Here is a 21,474-nt window from a genome sequence, read left to right as displayed (position 1 = left end):
GTATTGCAATTACTAAGGTATTGATTATGTACATCTCTTCCCCTTCAAGTGTGAATAAAAGGCACTTCCAAGGTTGGTGTTTGTGGATTACCAAGTTAGCCTCAGAAATCTGAATGGTCTATACCTGCAGATGGGCTCTGTGGCCCAGAGATGAACTCATATTGACTAAATTTACAAGAAAGAATTCAGATTGACAAAAAATTTATTTATGACAAAAAATACAAATCTCACAGTGAATGGAACAGTCATGCTGACACGACCAAAGTGTTCTCTCCCCATAGAAAGCCCTACCAAACAGGAGGGAGACTTGAGGAGCATGCAAGTATTGTTGCATGCTCCTGTAAGTTTCAGCTTAGAAACAGAATTGTTTCTTGATGAAATTAATGTGTAATAACAACTTTCTCTGAAGGACTGATGTGTCCACTTCTGGAGTAGGTATGTACCTGTGAAAGAGATGATAGTGTCTTACTGCCCTAACATTTTCTCCCCTGGACTGTGCTAGGATGCCCATGTCAAGGCCTTTGTCATTCTCCTCTTCCTAAACTTTCCTGTCTGACTAAGCCCACTTTCTCAGGGACTCACTCATTCTTTAGGTATGCTAATATATTTTGTTAGTCTTGCTCTAGCTTGGGAGACATTCTTTTTCTTTAATGTGTCTTGTTTATCTATGACCTGGTCCATTAGGCCTTGATTTTATAGTTGAACTATTAGAGAGTAAAAATAATTTCCAAATTATTGGAAGGTATCTTAGTATTGCCTACACACCCTTCCCCCTTTTCTTCCATGTACCTTGTACAGTATGCAAAACCTTACCTCCTTATTTTCAGACAGAACCTCTCTCTTTTGAAGGTTTTGCTTTCTGTGTTTTTGTGAAAACTTCCAAGCTATTTTTTAAGTATACTATGTCACTTAAATAAAAATTTAAAAGTCATTTAATGCTAGGAGCTTTACCATATTTAAAAAAAAAATGAATATGCTTTTTTATGTCAGAGACTTTCATATGGGAACTGATTTCAAGTTTAGAGTTACTTATGTAACTCATTAGAAGTGAAAATAGGCCGGGTGCAGGAGCTCATGGATGTAATCCCAGCACTTTGGGAGGCCAAGGTGGGCAGATCTCTTGCACTCAGGAGTTTAAGACCAGCCTGTGAAACATGCTGAAACCTCATCTCTGCAAAAAATACAAAGAGTAGCTGGGTGTGGTGGTGCATGCCTGTAGTCTCAGCAACTCAGGAGGCTGAGGTGGGAGGATGGCTTGAGCCCAGGAGGTGGAGGTTGCAGTGAGCCGAGATCAGGCCACTGCACTCCAGCCAGGGTGACAGAGCCAGACCCTCTATCCAAAAAAAAAAAAAAAAAAAAAGAGAGAGAAAAAAAAGAAAATAAACACTAGTAATCAGGTGTTTAAATTTTTTCACCTTTTGGTCATATGTTTATAAATAATATATTTCAACAGCTATATATTTGTATATTTAAATCCAATATTGCCAGTATTCTTTGCTTTGCTTTGGGAAGCAGGTGGATTCCTGGAGAGTTCATGATAAAATGTAGTGCAAGTAGCCCTATACATGGAGTCAGTAGTCCTGAGTTCTTAACATTCTTCCTGCGCTAGTTTGTTGTGTGGCCTCCGACAAACACTTGAACACTTAGTGCCCTGGCCCTTACACCTATAAAATGAGTGTCATGCTGGGGCATGGGTGGCAGCAGGGCAAAGGTCTTTAGGTTTGTCTGGGATCAGGAGTCTGATGGAAGGAAGAAACGGGTACTATGATTACAAGGGAATCCTTATAAAGGAGATAATAAGTGTCTATCGATCTCAAAGGGCATTTGTGAGGAGGATCACACGAAACTAAGAGGAAATACTTTGAAAAGAATGAGTTGAAACCTTTTAGAAACGAAAGGGTAAGGCAGTGACTTTCCTCTTGACACTGTACATGTTGTATGTCAAAAATGTTAAACTGACTGAAATTCTAGCCTTATCTGGAATTTCATTTTTCCTTTAAAACTAATTTCAGATTTTCTTTACTCTCCATATCCATTCCTATAAGCTATAACCTCTATGAAGATAACCCTCACATCTATCCCAACCACAACCTTCATCTTGAGCCACAGAAATGCATTCCCAACTGCTTGCTGGATATCTCCACTTTGATGCTTATATACTGCCACCCACTCAGCATCATTAAAGAAGTCATCTGCTGCATCAAACTTTCAACTATAATTCTTTCTGATATGTAACCTCAGAGTTAGCTTAGACTTTTTCTCCTGTGTCCAATGATTTGTCAAGTTCTATATGGTCTCATACTACAATATCTCTTACTCTTGTACTTGCATCCTCCTGTTTCCATTTCTATTGCTACCATCTTATTTTGGTCCCTCATTACATATTATCTGAATTATAGTAAGTGTCTCCTCTGTTCACCCTCTTTCACCTGTCTCTAATATGACTTCCACAATCCTGGAGAGTAATCTAAAACACGTGTCTGAATATAGTACTTCTCCAGTTAATCCGTCTCAGTGGGTTCCCTTCATCTAGACAGAACAGAGTACAAGGACGCTTTTCATCATCTGGCTGTAACCAGTCTCACATTTCACCACTTTGTCACAAATATGTTTCAGTCATATTAAACCACTTGTAGTTCCTCCAATCTGCCATGCTGTCTCTTGCTTACATATGTTGCTCCCTGTTCTTGGAACACTCTCCCTGCCTTCTTATTTAATCATTTTCTCTGCCTTGCTAACTCCTGTCTGGCCCTCAAGATTCAGTTTGAATATCATCTTCTCTTAGAAGTCTTCGTTAGTATCACCCTTTTGTGTTTGCATGGCTCCCTTTACATAATACTTTTATAGCATATTCTATGCCAATTGTTGGTTTATTCCTCTGTATCTGTCATTATACTTTTATAGCATATTCTATGCCAATTGTTGGTTTATTTCTCTGTATCTGTCATTAGACTGTAAGCTTCCTGAGGACAAGGATTTTGTTTCATTCATCTTTGTATCGCTAAAGCTAAGAGAGTGCTTTGCACAGGTAGATACATGTTTGTTATATGCATGAATGAATATGAACTTCATCATTAAAATTCTGATCAGTATAACATGTGGCAGAAATTGGAACATATGTAACCCAAAGACGGAGGTCTAGGTTAGAGAAACAAAGTGATTTACTGGAATCAAGGTATCAGGCAAGAGAAGGCAGGGAGCAATGCAATTTGATAATGATTAAGGCCCAGGAAATGCGATTAATATACTAGGGACATAGAACAAAAGCCAGGGTCATAAGTCAGAGTAAAAATTCTAATCTGAGTGAGTACCAAAACAGAGACAATTTAGGGAAGCTCTTGTTGTTGAATCAGTCAGGGTCCTCAGGCTTTGGTGAGAAGCCTTGAGTGATAGACCAGTTCTTGAGTGAGAATGACCAAAAGATATATTATGTCTCTGGCTTCTGGGCCTCATGTACGACAAGCATTGGGACAGACAGAAAATCCTGGTGACTCTGAGTTAGATCTGGCAGATGCAAATGTTTACTACACTGACTTAACCACATTATAAGGACTAGACCAAAGTACTCTGATTTGAGAAAGCTGAAAATAATGCAACGTGTGATTTAAAAAATCAAAATTGTCATATTAACTTGGCCTTTAAAAGGTTATTCTTAATGGTGATTTTCACGGTTAATAAAGCCATTAAGTACCCAAAAGGAGTGACCTTATCATACACTTTACATTTTAGCTTTAATGAATAAATCAATATGCAATTGATTTAATTAAGGAAGCTGCAGATAGTACTTTCACAACATGATTCACTTTACATTTGTAAATATTTCAACTGCCAAGAATTTTCCTACCAGTCGTGTGACTTTTATGAATTTTAAACAGTTTTTAAAATAACTGCAGACTGATTCCATATTGAGAATAGATTAGAACATGTCGGAATGAGTTTCTTAGGTCTGAAAGTTCTTCATTTTGCCTTCAGTTACATTTGTTCCACTAGACATGCTTTTTAGACAGTCACATTAGCTTAATTAATTTCATGTTGTTCCTAAGAGGCTTTTTTTTTTTTTTTTTTTCCTTAGCAAAGACAACAATTCTTCTACTCTGGGAAGATACATTAACAATAAAATAGTTACTTGACTAACTTTTGTAAGGCACATTTGATAGCTTTTGGAAAATACCAATATAGTCTGTTGAATTGCAGTAATATTTGGCTAATCTGTTGTGCGATTTCATTCATCATGTCTTACACTACCAGACTATAAGCTCCTTGAAGGCAGGGGTTATGTTTGATTCATCTTATGCTTCACAACTGTTGACACATAGTTGGTACTCAATAAATATTGACTAAATTAATATATGCATGTGGCCTTACATGACAATTTTGCTGCTGTAATGAAGACTGGTAATTCACTTATTTAACATTCCTCGTATTCTACCGCTGCAATATTTATAACCTATTCTCCTTCCGCTAACTCTTTAAGTATTAATGCCCACATAGATATTTATATGACCTAAGGCTAAAGTCATCACATTTGTATTAAATCTTAGTCATCCATTACAGTGAATAATTCTCTTAAAATCTTCATTTTAGACATTGTGTTTTTACTGGGCACAAAAATATAATTTGAAGTATCAATTATTTTAAAACAAAATATTATGCTTCCTTCTAAGAAGTTTTTTATTAGAGGCATAGAGCCTGTATCTGGAAAAAAATAGGTCATCTGGTGAATTCATAGGGTTGAAAAGAAAAGCAACCTTGAGAAATTATCTAAGACATTACTTTCGTTCATTATAATCTCTTCAAATATTTCAGGCCAATTTGTATTAATATTATTTTGAGAGATTCTCCTGTTGAACAAGTTCCTTTTAAATACAATAAAAATACATTAATAGAAAAACAAAGACATACAAAATACAAATCCATTTGTAGTATTAGGTTCAATTAATATAAAATTACTTTCTCAAACTGTAATAAAAGTTCTAATTGATTATTTTTAGTTTTTTTGTTTTCTTTTTTTTTTTTTTTTTGAGATGGATTCTCATTCTGCTGCCCAGGCTGGGGTGCAGTGGCGTGATCTTGGCTCACTGCAACCTCTGTCTCCTGGGTTCAAACTATTCTTGTGCCTCAGCCTCCCAAGTCGTTGGAACTACAGGCGTGAGCCACAAAGCCCAGCTAATTTTTGTATTTTTAGTAGAGACGTGGTTTCACCATGTTGGCCAGGTTGGTCTCGAACTCCTGACCTCGGGTGATCCACCCACCTCGGCCTCCCAAAGTGCTGGGATTATAGGCGTGAGCCACTGCGTCTAACTGATTACTCTTAGTTTAAGTACACATCTCATCATAGGCCCATACCAAACAGTTCTGATATGGGCACCAGTCTAAGGATCACACTGAGTAGCTCTCATCTAGAAAATAACTTATCAAACCAACTTCTTTGTTGCTTGAGACACTGTTAATACAATATTTGCAATCAGGTTACAGTCAAGAAGGCTTGTAGTTCTGTGAAATATTCTCTCTTCAGGTAACTTTTTGGAATTCTGATCTAATATATTGTGTTGATATAATTTAGGTCTGAGAGGACAGTCTTCTTTCTCTTTTTTTCAGGATTTTGTCAGTTCATTAAGTATGGACTCATTCTAGCTAAGCTAATACAAAAGTACCTTTTAAGTGAAAAATAATTATTACAAGCATGCCTTTATAAATAGTGCATTTCCTCCTTGTTGACAAATGTATACAAGTAGTTAAATAATATATTCTGTATCTTGATTATGATTATACTCTTGTCAAAACTCGTAGGCTATACCCCTAAAATGGGTGATTTTTACAGTATGTAAATTATACTGCAATAAAGCTGACTTTAAAAATGCAGATTGTGGTGGGGGCACATCCACTGGAGTTTCTACCAGTAGGTAGGAAATGCTGGCACCAGTGGGATCAGAAATGTGTGAAGTCTGTTAGATAGAAGCATCCGTACACTTTCCATATGAAGGATGCTTTGGTTTAGGGAATAGAAAATACTTAAGTCCAAGGCCCAAGCCTCCATCTCCCCAGGAACGTGCTGTCTGGACAATGCCATCCCCAGCTTTTGCGATTTGTTTTCTCTTTTTTGTTTTGGTTAACACTTGTTTCCTTAGACACATAAACCAAGTCAATTAAGATGCAGTCAATTGTTGGTGGCCTGTGAGTCATTCGGGACATATAAGGTGACTGTGTGCTTCTGTTTTGATGTATTTTGTAATTTTCTTCAATCATGACCAATTTTTTGTAGTAGAGGTGGAGCTTACCAAAGGATATCAGACTGGAGACTCCTGATAAGTGGTAGGAGTATTCAGTGGAGGTTCAGACCATAGGGTGCTATAGCTACAAAAGTTTCATGGAAGAGATGGGATTAATATAGTTATCCATGGTTAGGATTTGTACAGAAAAATATTTCAGATGGGAAACTTGAGGCCCATTGTTAAGCCATTCTAGCTTGACCAGGGGATTATCATTGGGATACAGTGTGGAATAAAGTGAGAAAACCAGATTTCTCCTATAGGCATTGAAAGGTCATTATAAGTTTTTCACAAAATATGTATAATCCTTGTTAAAAATCTAGCTAAAATCCCAATTACTCAAACCTAGACTTTATGTTCATATTGTTTAAGAGTTGACAGCGTTCAATTTTCTGTATGTGCACTTTGTTTTTCCGACTAGACCTTGAGCTATTATGGGAAAGAAATCACTTATTTTTGCTTGTCTCAGAGTACTTATTGAATTAGTTGGAAAGCTTTCCTTATTCCTTTAATCCATTCCAGTCTTATATGTTGGTCTTTTAGTCAATATCAGATTTTTTATGTCTCTTTCTTACATATTCAGTCTGGCTCTTGTAAGATTGTGACCTATGCTGGAGAGTAACGTAATACCTCCTTGATAATATACTCCAGTTAATAAAAGTCATCGTCATCTTTTTTTTTTTTTTTTTAAATAGAGATGTAATTCTGACTCATGTTTATCTTGAGTTTATACAAGCTCAAGTCTTTGGCAGAGAGTTGAGTTATTTGTTGTGAAACACAATCTTTGGAAGCTTACCATAAAATGCTCACTCAATGTGGAAACTATGTTATGAAAGGCTGGCACCCTGTGAAATCTTGACTCCCTGTGAAGTTTACAACATGATTTGTAGCTGTTTCCCAACTTGTCCTGCAGAGCAACTCTGTCAAGTCTTATAATGGTGACTCTTGGTTGCCAAGCTGGAGTTGAAATCAGAATATCTTGTCCTGGCATAAATTTTGGTGAGTCACTTTAGGTTTGGAGAGGAGTAAATGATCTACCAAGGATGTTCTCTCCCTTAATGAGAAAAGGGAATAGAGAGGAAGTTGTGCTTGGAGTTTTCCATATCAATTATACCCTACTCCTCCACTTTTCCCTCCCCATTGCTGGGTTGAGTGAATCTCCTTTGTATGCTAAGAGCACTGAGCAATTGTTCTTTTCAAACACTTACCACATTGCATTGACATCATGGACACATGTGTCTATTTTCTTCACATTAACTAAGTTTTTTCAATGGCAAAGACTGATTCTTAGTCACCTCTGTATTACCAATGGCTAGTAGAGCATCTGACACATGGTGGCTAGAAAATAAATATTTGTTGAATTGAACAAATACTAGTAATATTGATAATAGTTAACACTGAGTGCAATTACTTTTCACCAGGCACCACTTTAAGCACTTTACAGATAGTAATTCCTTTAACTCTTCCTACAATCCTATGAGGTGCCTACATTATACAGATCAGAAAAAATAAAGAAAAATGAATTAAAGATCAGGTATGCTTAAGGTTATAAAGCTGGTGAATGGCAAAGGCAGGAATCAAATCCATGACTCCAAAGTCTTAATCACTATGTTATATATATGATATATATCAGGTAAAAGGAATAGTTTGTTTTCTAATAAAATTGCCCATACAAGAAGGCCAGTTAACTAAAGATGGATTCTGATTGGCCAAGAGAAGGAGTTCTTTCCTTTCTCCTAGAGTTTAGCTAACATTTTCTATTACAACTACCTGCTTCTTAATGTGATTGTTTCCAGTCTGTCACCTTTACATACATTTGTGAGGTTGGTTTCTTTTGGATTGCATCCGAGTAGTGGGTAAGTTGCACCGTTTTATTGGGCAATATGTAAGAACATTTGGATCTTGAAATTGCAGTATGTGTGGCCTGTTAAAAATAATACTTTCAAATCACTTGTGCTTTTAAACATTTTTTGTAAGTTGTTCTTATTTTTAATTACATGGATAATACATCAATGAATTCTCATTGGAAAAAAGTCAAACGATAGAATGTGAAAATTGCTCTTTACTTCATCTTCCAAATCAATCCTTTGCATTGAAATGACCTTTTTATTAGCTTGGTGATGCATACTCAAGAATGTACTTTGTTTCCTTAATGATTTGTCTTGGTTATTGCTTCATATCAAAACATGTACATCTACCTCATTTTAGTTAATTGTTGCATAATTATTCAGAAGATGCATGGTGATACATTATTTCTCTATTGATGGATACGTAGGTTATTTCTGATTTTTTCTTTTTTGTGGCTACTATAGACAATACTGTAGGTCATATTTGAGTATAGATTTAATTCAAGATTCATAAGAAGCAATAGCTGGCCGTGGGGGTGTGTACACTTCTACTGTAATAAGATATGGCCAAATTGTCTTCCCAAATAGCTGTAACAGTGTTGCTAGTAGTTTTTCCACAAAAAAGACAAACTTGAATAAATGGAGAAATATGTCAAATTCCTAGATGAAAAGGCTCAATTTTATAAAGATGGCAGTTCTCATCAAATTAATCTGTAAATCCTGTGCAGTTCCAATTACAGCCTAATAGAATTTTTTAATGGAGCCTGACAGACTGATTCTAAATTTTAAGAGGTAGAGGAAATAAGCAAGAAGAGTTGAGAAATTTTGAAAAAAAAATTGAAGGAGTGGTAATGTTGCAAGAATATCCACACAGTTAAATGAAAGAGAATGGAGAGTCTAACACTTACATAACAATTTAGAAATTTAAAAAGGTAAAATTTTCAGTTCTGTGGGAAAAAAAATAAAAATCTATTTAACAGTGTGGATAAATTTGGCTATCCATCTAGAAGCACAGTTGAATCCTTATTTCACACCCTATGTAACTCCAAATGAATTAAAATTAAATATTAAATTAAGTATTTCTAGAAAACAGAAGAATAGGAATTTTAAAGGAAAACTTGAGAGAATATATTATTGTCTGGGGTTGGAGAAAACTTCTTAAGTCATGGAGGAAATACAGAAATTAGATAAGTAATAATAGGTATTAGAAGACATAAAATATTATATTTTTAATGAAAAAAATCATAAATTCAAAAGCTAATGGGACAAGATTTACAACATATTTTACAAACAGAAACTTTTTTTCTTTTTTAATTTTAATTTTAATTTTAAGTTCCAGGGTACATGTGCAGGATGTGCAGGTTTGTTACATATGTAAACGTGTGCCATGGTGGTTTGCTGCACCTATCAACCCATCGCCTGGGTATTAAGCCCAGCATGCATTAGCTATTTTCCCTAATGCTCTCTGCACCCCCCAACCATGTCCATGTGTTCTCACTGCTCAGCTCTCACTTATGATTGAGAACGTGCGGTGTTTGGTTTTCTGTTCCTGTGTTAGTTTGCTGAAGATAATGGCTTCCAGCCCCATCCATGTCCCTTCAAAGGACATGATCTCATTCCTTTTTATGTTTGCATAATCTTTCATGGTGTATACGTACCACATTTTAATATCCATAGTATACAAAGAGTTTCTGCAAAGTAACATAAAAGTAATCAATTGAAAAAATTAGGCAAGGGGTGTGAATAAGGATTAAAAAGAAGAGGATGAAAATGGCCAATAAATAAATGGAAATATCCTCATCTTCATTAGTCATCAAGAAAATGCAAATTAATATAACAATGAGATACCAATTTTTTAACTACACAGAGATAATTTAAGTGTGTTAACAGAGATGACCACTTAGCTAGAAAAAGGGCACTATGATATATCGCAAGTAGGATTTTGAATTGCCACTGCCTTTCAGAGAAGTAATCTGGCTGTAACTGTTGGAATGGAAAATTCAGTTCAAAACAAGTATATTTACTTGTGTCAATATCTCTGGAAAGTTACATTTTAATAATAGTTCTCTTTGGTGAGGGGAATTGGAGGACTGATAGGAATTTTTTTTCTGAGTTTTTTCCCACACGTACATATTACATATTACCTATTAAAATACAAAAACATTTTTATATTTTTCCTTTTTTTAAGCTATTTCTTACAGGAAGGAACAAAAGCTTTTAAAAAGTCTGTAAATATATATTTTGATCCAGTAATCTTATCCCGGGCACTTTTACCTAGTTAAAAAGGTATATGAAATATATCTATAGACTGGGTGCCATGGCTCACGCCTTTAATCCCAGCACTTTAGGAGGTCAAAGTGGAGGGATCACTTGAGTCCAGGAGTTCAAGACCAGCCTGGACAACATGGCGAAACCCCGCCTCTACTAAATACAAAAATTAGCCAGGCATGGTGATGCTCACCTGTAGTCCCAGGTACTTGGAAGGTGGATAGGGGTGGGGGTGGTAGTTGGGGTGCAGGGGGATACGGGGGTGGGGTGGCATGGAAGAATCACCTGAGCCTGAGAGGTTGAAGCTGCAGTGAGCCAAGATCATCTCACTGCACTCTAGCCTGGGCAACAGAGCAAGTCTGTCTCCAAAAAAAAAAAAAAAGTGTACTATATTTATAAACGTGTTTATTATAATACTGTTTAATATATATACTGGAAAAACTGGCAACTATCTGAATATTATGAGCAGAAAAAACTGGAAACAATCTGAAATTATTCTTAAATTTGAATATCATGAAATATTTTTCTTCTAATGAAAATTATGAGTAGGACTCATTATAAACAATATCAACCTTGAGAGATGTAAGTTCATGATATACTGTTACATGAGAACAAGTTGCAGATAAATGAATTTAAACTAACATAATAAAAAAAAAAACCCTGACAAAGGAAAGAAGTAACATGTAGATATATGTTTGTATGACCATGCACAGAGTTGTGGAAATGTATACATCAGGTTAACATTGGTTACCATGAGTAGGGGAGGGAAGGAATGAGAGAGAAGAAGAGGTGGCAGAAGATAAGAAACAAAGAAAGGCTACCAAATAGAAAAACTCTCGTGGTATGTTATAAAGCAAGCAAGTAGAATATAATTTCCACCTTTAATACTATTGCAATTGTGTGAACTTTGAATATGCATATAAACAAGAACCAGAAGGAAACCCGGATAAATGAAAACATTGATTTGGTCAGGTGATGGGATTATGGACCTTTTTTGCTTTGGAATGCAGACTTTTTAATATATTTTTGTAATAACATAACATAAATATAAAGATGATATAGAGCTTTGAAGAAAACCTTATTTTCTTATTGTATATATTGTCCCATCTTCTTCTTTCACAATGTTGCCTATGAAAATTCAAAATCAATGACATCGGAATTTTCATTGCAAGGTGCAAGAATCAATGACATAGGGCAATGTGTTTTACTCTTTGGTAACTATTAGTAAATTTTTTCTTTATTGTTCAGGAATTTCACCACAGTGTGTCTAGGTATGGGTCCTTTTCCATACATCCTTCTTGACACCTGATGGGCCTTTTAAATTTGAGGGCTCATGTCTTTCTTTAGTTCTGGAACATTTTCTATGATTATTGCTTTATCTATTACTTCCTATCCATTTTTTAACTTTTCTTTTTCATTTGGCATTTGTAGTAGATAAATGCTGGAACTTCCGGATATATACTCCTTGTTTCCTAACTTTTCTTCCTTATTGTCCTTTGCATTGCATTCTGAGAGACGCCATTCGTTTTATTCAGGGGGAGCTAGTGACTGGAAAGGGGTAGTCTAAGGAAGGTTTGGGGAGTATTTGTAAAGTTCTCTTTCTTGATCTTGGGCTGGTTACATAGATTTGTTCAATTTGTAAGAAATCTTCAAACATTAGACTTCTGATATATACACTTATTTTTATAAGTAATTTTTTAAAAACGTAAAGGCTTTTGGCCTGAGCAACTGGAGGGATGAAATTGCCATCCACTGAGATGAAGAAGGTTGCAGGTAAAGTGTGTTTGGGAGAAGATCAGGAGTTCAGGTTTGAACATGTTGAGTTTGAACTGTCTCTTGGATATGCAACAAGTGGTGTAGTCTATTGTGTTCAATCCTGCTAACAGGTTAGGTAAGATGAAGACAGAATTAATTATAGATTTAGCAATTTGGAGTTCAATAGTCCCCTTAATGAGAGCAGTATTGGTGGACTTGAGGAGAGGGCTGGGAGCTGATTAGAGTGATCTTAAGAGTGTGGAGGAGACGAAACGAAGACAGGAAACATAGGCAACTCTGTTGTTTGCTGTCTGATGCAAAGCCATGATTGGGGTAATAGGATGGGGTCAAACTTTTTGGCTGCTTCTTGTGGGACTCAAGCCTGTTATCATTTGGTTGCCCCACGGTCTGTTTATATTTAATTCTCTGCCATCTCTGCACTAGAAGCATTCCTGAAGCTCTTCCCACTCTTCAGGAGCCCTTCTTGTGCACCTTTGGGCTGCCCCTCCCTCCCTTCCTCCCTTCCTTCCTCTTTCTGTCATTTCATCTTTTGGGCATTTCTTACTTTTTCTAATCCCCGAGGGCACCAGTTCCTGTTTCCCAGTGTGCCATATCCACTCAATCTCCTCATTTTACCTTTTGAAACCTTAGTTTCCTTACCTAGAAAATGTGTAAAAGAATGGCTGCTTTACTGTGGATTTATGGGGGTCAAATGAGATTATATAAAGTACAGTTCCTTGTAAATTCTATACTCTAAAAAAATGAAATGCTAATTTTATGTAAGCTGTTACTTTTAGAATTTAAAGAGCGGATGATTATTGTGATATGGAATATCACTCTTTTCTATTTTCTAAATGTAATTGTTTTTAGTAAATTTAGACGGCTTGCATTTTAATGGCAACCTACTTACAATCTCCAGTTGTAGTTAGCAGTACTATGGGATACTATGGGAAGTGGAGCCAAGGATATTTAGACCCGTTTCTGATCCTAAGTTTTATTCTGCCAAATGACATGTTGAATTTAAAATAATGGACCTCCTCACTACCCCTTTATAAATGTTTATAAAGGTTTATAAAGGTTTTCTCCCACCAAATTGTTAGCTACTTAAGGGAAAGTATGGAGCCTTATTTATTGCTGTATTCTCAGTGCCTTGAAAAGCATTCGACACATAGTAGGCACTCATTTATGTTTATTTTTTAGGAAATTGATTAGAGCAATGATTTTTGTTTGCACTGACTTTGGAGATATTATTAGTGTGATACAAGTTTTGCTTTAAAATATTCTAACAAGGTTTTACTGGCAAACCGATAGTATCTATGGTGTGAGTATTAGTTTTAGGCAGAAATAAATTGCCTTTTAGGACTAAACATCATGGATGTCTATAATCTAAACACTAATAGTAACTTAAGAAGTTAAAAAGGCTATGCTTATTAATAGCTGCTATTATTGATACTGTCTCCAATGTCAAAATAACGCTAAAGTCTCACATCTAGTAAAGTGCAGAACTGGAAGGCATACTCCTGTCTACCTGAATCCAAAGCTAGTGATCCCAACTCCAAACTCCTCTAATATGTTTCAAGCCAAGTATGTAAGGAATGTAAGTTGGCAGTAGCCTCAATTTCAGTTTTCTGTTCTTAGGGAACAGTACGTATAATCTTCTTGCTCGGCTTATTCACTTTTCTCTGGGGGTTAGCGATATAGAGTGATATTTGATCCTCTGTGTCATGCTAACCTGCTATTTTTCCCCTGTTTTCTTTCTTTCTCTTTCTCTTTCTTTTGGTTGTTCTGACCCACACTGAGCCTCTGGAAGGTCTTGTAAGTTTTAATCCCTAATGTTTCCACAGGAAGAAGAGAAATGACTTTTTTCCACAAGACTATCTAATTTTAGTATTGTTTATGCAGTGACTTTGAAAGTATGTTTTCAAATTGCTGTTAGTCTCTTTGTGTAGCCCTTGTGGCCTAAGCAACAATCAAAATTAAATGTTAATACATTTAGAGGGTGAAAAGAGCCTGACATGGCAAAATTAAACAATTATTTAATAAGTTCCTACTATGTGTCAGCAAAATTTTAGGCTCTAAGGGAACACAGCAGTGGTTTTATTTTTAATCAAAAAAGTAAAGACAAAAAAGGATGCTTTTATGCTAAAAACTGATTTAATGGCAATACAAATGTATTTTAAAATTTCTCAACAGATGATGCAATTTTTTCTTGAAACAGGTTATATACCTTTGTGAATTTAATATCTGTAGTATAATCATTTTATTTTAAATGAGCAAAACCAAACAATAATGTTGCTTGCCCATTTTTCCTTTTTCTCATTTGGTTGCCTCAAATCATTTGCTAAATATACATTTTCATCTTCGTCTCTTTGTAACAACTATTAATTTAAAGCAATTTTTGGTACTAAATGCTTCCACCTGGATGAAGACTTCTGCTCTAAGCTTCTCTATTTTGTTTTTCTGGAGTTATGTGCTATTAGCCAGAAAACAAGAGACCATAATATTTATCATATGTCTGCAAAATCTAAAATCTTAGAGTTAAAGAACCTACTTTTTAATGCTTTGGCAGGAATTTGAATAGTTACACATCAAGGGTGAATACAGCTATTTTTTTTAGGAGGAGGGAATTTAAAATTCCTTAGCAAATTTTATCTCTCATCAACTTTTCTATATGTACCCTGTGAGGAAGGTGAATATAGAATATCTTTTTACTCCTGTTATATTGTTGGCAACACGTGGCCTTGTCAAAGAATGACTCCTTAGAACTGTATCTAGTAGCTTTGGAGCAGATAGTAGATTCTTCCCTACTTCTGCTCTATCCAGTTCTTCTGACCTACTTTTTTCTCTTCATGAGTCAACACCCTGTGGCCGTTGAACACTTGTTTATATATTATTCTGATACTACTTGTTAACTGCTTCTAACTACTGTACACTAACTTTATATAAATTTTAAAATTTACATAAATTTTTATGATTTAAAATTTAAAAATCCTTTTTCTTATTAAAAAAAAAAAAAAACCTTTAGCTTCTTCTTCAACACATACCATGTTGGTAAGCACACAGTCGGAACTCAGTAATCATTTTGGGTTCATTCATTTAGTCAACACCTAATGATTGGTACAAGCAATGTGGAGCACTGAACTGGAAGTCAGAAGAACTTGATTCGAGGTTGAGCTCTACTATTTACTAGCTATATCACCTTAAGCTTTTCACAATCTCTCTGAGCAATTGTTCCTTCTTTAAAATGAAAGTGACTGAACTACATTTTTTTTCCCCAAATTCCTTTCAATTCTATGATTCGGTGATCCAAAGGAGTGAATAAGAGTTTTCCATGCCAGGCGCGGTGGCTCACGCCTGTAATCTCAGCACTTTAGGAAGCTGAGGTGGGTAGATTACCTGAGGTCAGGAGTTCGAGACCAGCTAGGCCAACATGGAGAAACCCCGTCTCTACTAAAAATACAAAAATTAGCTGGGCGTGGTGGCGTGCACCTATATACACAGCTACTCAGGAGGCTGAGGCAGGAGAATTGCTTGAACCTGGGAGGCAGAGGTTGCAGTGAGCTGAGATCATGCCATTGCACTCCAGCCTGGGTGACAGAGCAAGACTCCATCTCAAAAAAAAAAAAAAAGAGTTTTCCATGTTTCTAATTTCCCACTCATGCCTTATAATGCCTTGTAGTTACTGAATGTTCTGCCATTCTCTGGGGTTTTATATTTATGGCTTTGTTTGATGGTATATAACAAAATGATTTTTAAATAGAACTCTAATATAGTGTGGTATGTTTAGTGGATAATTAGTATATAAAGAATAAAAAGGCATATTTCTTTCCAGAGTCTATTGTTTTTCCAGGCACAGTAACCAATGGTTTGAAAACATATCCCTCAAGGGATAGCGAGTCTTTTTCTCTTTAATGCTTGCCCTAACATATTTGCTTTATTTTTAGCTGAATAGAAGATCTGTGTGTTATAGACCAAATTTCCTCAAGCTGGCCTTCTTTTTAACATATGCAATTTTTCTAATCGCAGTTGTTTTTGAGAGCAAGACTGTGCATGCTGATAGAAAAGACAGCAGAATCAGACAATTTTAGGGATAATTAGACCAGTCATGAAAATAAGGACTGGTCTATGTGTGTAGGACCTTAGAAAAAAATCAGTCTTGGGTAAGTATGTATATAAATCTTTATAAAAATCAAGTTCTTGATCAAATAAGAAAAAAAAACCTGACAAGAAATTAAAATAATCTATCTCACTCTCATAAAGTTGTTGCAAGGATTTAATAAGATTTAACACAAAGATATTACTGTATAGCTTAAACATCTCTCCTTACCTCTGATGTCCATTGTTGGGTAAAGAGACAAGAACACTGCTGAGTGTCTCTGGGAGGCACTATTACTATTGGTGAAGACCCCCAAATCTACATTTCAACCTTAACTTCCAATTTTAATCTCTCTCTCTCTCTCTCTTCTTTTTTTTCTTAATAGAGACACAGTCTCACTATGTTGCTCAGGCTGGTATCAAACTCCCGGGCTCAAGTGATCCACCTGCCTCAGCCTCTCAAAGTGCTGGGATTGATTACAGGTGTGAGCCACTGTGCCAGGCCTTAACTTTGAATTTGATATTTCCAACTGTCTATCAGGGATTATGTATATGATAGTAAATCCCACTATCATTACAAAATCAATAAGATCACACTCAAATTCATCACCTTCCCCCCATCCCAATGATTTTTCCTCTCAAATTTCCTAATTTTTCTCTAAGTCAGTGTTTTCCCAGTGTAAACCAGAAAGGAAAGATGACTTAGGCTTTGCCCAAGGAGGTCGAACGTCAAAGAAGGAGCAACATCTAGAAAAAAAGTAGCTAACTAGAGTCTCAGAAATTGGTGTGGTGGAGCAGAAAAGAAGCTGGAGAAAGAAAGGAGATTTAGAAGGTGAATGATTCAAAGACAGGAAAAAGCAGGGTGGAATTGAAGGACAGTTCAGAAACTCATTCTACAAATTGGGTTCATTTGTTTCACCATTCCTCTTACATGGCTTAAGCACTGTTTGGGGGCTAGAGTCTTATTTTTAAAGGAACCAGAAGGTATAGTAAAATTTCTAATACAAACACTTCTTTCTGTTTTGAAATCTCAATTCCTTGAAGTCATCTTAGAATCTTCACTCCCTATTATATTCTACCAACTAAGCAGTACACAACAAACACTTACTAGGATTTAATTACTTTGGGGTTAAATGAAGAGACATTTTAAATCGCTTCCTCTCCTAGGCTTCTTATACTAATCTCTGCTACCGCATTACCACCGCAAGCCTAGCCCAAGCCAAGAAATATCAAGTCCAAACTCCCCACTTTAGTATTTGAGTTCTTTCAAAATCAGACCTCAATTTATTTCCAACCTTATCTTTTCCTGCTGCCCATCAGAATCTTTCTACTTATCTAAACCAGTCTCCATTCATTATTTCTTGATCTTTTGTTTCTTTGTCTTCCTTGTGAATACCCTTGCCCCTCATGTCATCTTAATCCAATATCCCTTAAGACTCAGTTTAAGTCCTATCACTTCTGGGAAACCTTCTATGTACATTTCGGTCAATGTGAATCTCAATGTTTTTGAATTTCTATTGTAACTCCTGCTGTGTCATACATGTTGGTACCTAACCTTTTTTTTCTCTTAAATGGTATATGTGTCTTCACTTCCTAGAGAAGGCATGTCTTTGAGGGAAAATACTATATACATTTATACTTCTTTTGTGTCTCCCACAATACTTAACAAAAATGGTTTTTGAATGCGTGATTTATGTTCAGTACAGAAATAGAAGGAAAAAGAGGGTGATGATGAAACAATATAAGCCTAAGTTTCACTTTATTATGCAAGCGATCAACAAAACACCTTAAAAACTGAAAATGTCCCTGACATTCCAAATTCACAATAATAACACAATGTATGACTGTATGTCATTGTTGCAATATGTAACTGTATATGAAAAACAGGGTAGATAACATTCTAAAGCAAGTATTTAAAGTTGAAAACAATTCAACATAAAAACCTTTTTACTTTCAAATATATTTGATAATTTTGAAGAGGATTTATGCATACTGGATTTTAGAAAGAATCTATTGAGCTTCTAGGTAAAAGGAAAATAACTCCTGAAACAAGTCATTTTAAAAAATAAAGTCATATCATGTCCAATGGACCTTTAATAACATAATTGCTGTTTTGCAGCTTTCAAAACTTGAAATAAAATTGTTGCCACTGAATTCAGATTTTGAGGTCAGTGATATGATTATTCCCACATATCCCAGGGAACAATTTAAAACCTTGATAACAAAAGTCTTGAAGAAACAAGCAAGCCATTGAAGGCAAGAAATCTTCTGAGGCTATTATCACTTAGTGATGTAAAATTAGATGAAACTTTTAATGGTTACAAATATTATTTTCCACATAGGCAAACTTTAAGCAAAGAGAAACCTTAAACTAGAAAAATGTTACCTGAACATCTCTGAAGTGGAGTCTGGTCTATTGGTCTGGAGATTATAAAATAATCATAAAATTAGCTCATTCTGAATAAAACGCTAATTTTGAACCACTTCATGAAATTGACATGCGTACCTTTAATCCTTGAATAGCTCATTTTCTTTTTTTCTTTCTGATTTTTTTCTCCATAACATTTTATAAATGTCATAATACACATTAAGAATCACGATGCCTCCCCTGTATTTCTGAGATCATTATCTTGGATATTACTGCACAATTTCAAACATTTGAAATGCTGACATTGATTGATAAAATTATTCATAATACATGCCTATTGCTGATTTAATTACTTTGAGGTTAAATGAAGAGGCATTTTAAATGGTGTGCTTTAATATAGTTCAATTATTGAAAACAAGTCAAACAAGAAATATGTTTCACAAAAGAAAGATGATAAAAGGACATCATTTCTGTGAAAAACTTTATTTTTAAATGTAGAATATTTATAAATTAATGGCACACAGAAAAGATGAATTCCTTGTCCTTTCTCTTTAAATATCAGCATCATCAAATATTAAGTGCCTGTAAATATCTACTCTAATTGATTTCATGCTTTTCCTTGACCTTGATACAAAGCTGGATGTGTCCCTAAAGAGCTACATACCCGTTTAGTCCTTTTGCTTTGGTGGGGCTGAATCCTTCCTATTGCTAAATCATTTGTTCCCCAAACACTGTTCCCTCTAGGATTTAACCTCTTTTCTCAAAAGTACGCGTATATGCCACAGCCTATCATACTAATGCTATCTGCATGGCTTGTCAGTAAAACAAGCCTGCAGTGATGGGAGTGCTGCAGCTTTCAGTGCAGTTTCAAGCGTAATACAGTCAGCTCATGTCGGGAGACGATGTAAGATGAAGTTTCAGGGCTGTGATGAAAAGGTCTTCAAATCTAAATAGCTTCTGCAAGGCAAATGGTTCTGTGTTTCTCAGGTAATTGTAATCCCTGAAATCAAACCACCTCTCAGGGTGTGCAATGACATGGTTATCAAATGTTTTAAATGATTTCTTGAGCATCAGAGCTGAAAAGAATGACAGGCTTAGATTTGTTTGAAATTCATAATATTTGTCATTCAGCCTCTGAACCAGCTTGTTCCTATCATTTGGAATGGGACTATACAGATGGCAGCCACTTGAATGCCTTTTTTTTTTCCCCAGAGAGAGACTGCTGTCCTAGAATTATGGCAGCATATTAAAGAAAAAAATTATACTTTTAAAAAATAAATTTTGCAGCTCCCATGGGATGTTATCTTGGGAAAACCTGCTACTTTATTTTCTTAAAAAAGAGTTCCTGCACAACAATATGTCACATCAGCTAAGTGCTTAGAGCAGGAATTTCCTTAGGTGACTCTTATGTGTTTCCAGCGGGAATTTTTAATTTATTTTGCTGAAATATTTCAAGTAAGATTAAATTATATTGTTAATAAGAGCAATTCTGCTCTAAGATATTTCTCCAACGATAAACAGATATTTTGATCTTGAAGGCTAAAATGTGAAATATATGGACCTGCTCTAAACAATGCTTGTTAACTATTAGTGTGAAAGAACAAATTATACTTAGGAGTTAATGTGCTTTTTAAAATTTGCCTCTGATGACTATCTGCTCCACACATTAATGTTATTTTTAAAGATTTCTGTTTTCTAATCATAAAATGGTAATTGAATACAAGTTGTGCTAATTTCTTTCTCAGCTAACCAGACATATGAGGAAAGTGACTGCTCAAAAGAGCATACCCAAGTCAATCTGGTGACATGGTGGCAGTGTCCCTTGGTTGCAGACAGAGTACATTAGAAGTGAACAGAATTGCATTTAAGCCATTCCTCTTTTGTGCTTGTCTCGATCACAGCATTTACTGTGCTGTTTTGTAGTTGTCAGTTTATGGGAATGCCTCTTTCTCAGACTGTGTGCTTCTTGAGGCTAAGGACCCTATATTTCATCTTCATAACCCCATCACTTAGCACAGTGATGATCATAATATTTGGCAGTGAAAGAAGATCTGCTGCTTGCTGAACACATTGTACTATAAGACCCATGAGAACAGTGACTCTATTGAATTCAGTTTTCTATCTTGAACAGCTAGTATATTTCCTGGCTAAAACAATGTGGAATAGAAAAAACTGTAATTTTGTATTTTGTGAAAAAATGTTACAGACATCACCTTATTTCAACCTTCCATAAGATGGCTTCATGCAATAGCAGATAGGGGAATTTATTATCATCCCATTTTACAGATGAGGAGACAAAAATCCAGAGTGATGAATTAACTTACTAAAATTCACTTTACTTACCAAAACTTATAACTATTTAGAGAGAGACCGGGCAAGGTTGGTCATCCATGAGTTAGGAAATGCCCTTAAAAATAAGTCTCGGCAGGGCACGGTGGCTCATGCCTATAATCCCAGCACTTTGGGAGGCCGAGGCGGGTGAATCACGAGGACAGGAGTTCAAGACCAGTCTGGCCGGATGGTGAAACCCCATCTCTACTAAAAATACAAAAACTAGCCGGGCATGGTGGCGGACGCCGGTAATCCCAGCTACTCGGGAGGCTGAGGCAGGAGAATCGCTTGAACCCAGGAGGCGGAGGTTGCAGTGAGCCCAGATTGCACCACTCTAGCCTGAGCGACAGAGCAAGACTTCGTCCCCCCAACAAAACAAAAAAAAAAAAAAAAAAGAATAAGTCTCAAGGAGGCCCTGACATTTTGAACCTTAACTCACCCCTCACTTCTGCTTCCACTTCTAAACTGGGAAAAGAAAGTTGCTGTGGGTGCTATCAAATATTAATACTTTTTCCTCTGAGATATTTAAGTGTGTGTGTAT

Source organism: Macaca thibetana, chromosome X (assembly GCF_024542745.1).
Source record: "Macaca thibetana thibetana isolate TM-01 chromosome X, ASM2454274v1, whole genome shotgun sequence".
Classification (NCBI taxonomy): Eukaryota; Metazoa; Chordata; class Mammalia; order Primates; family Cercopithecidae; genus Macaca; species Macaca thibetana.
The sequence above is the reverse complement of the archived record's forward strand: the minus strand, read 5'-3'. Positions refer to the sequence as shown.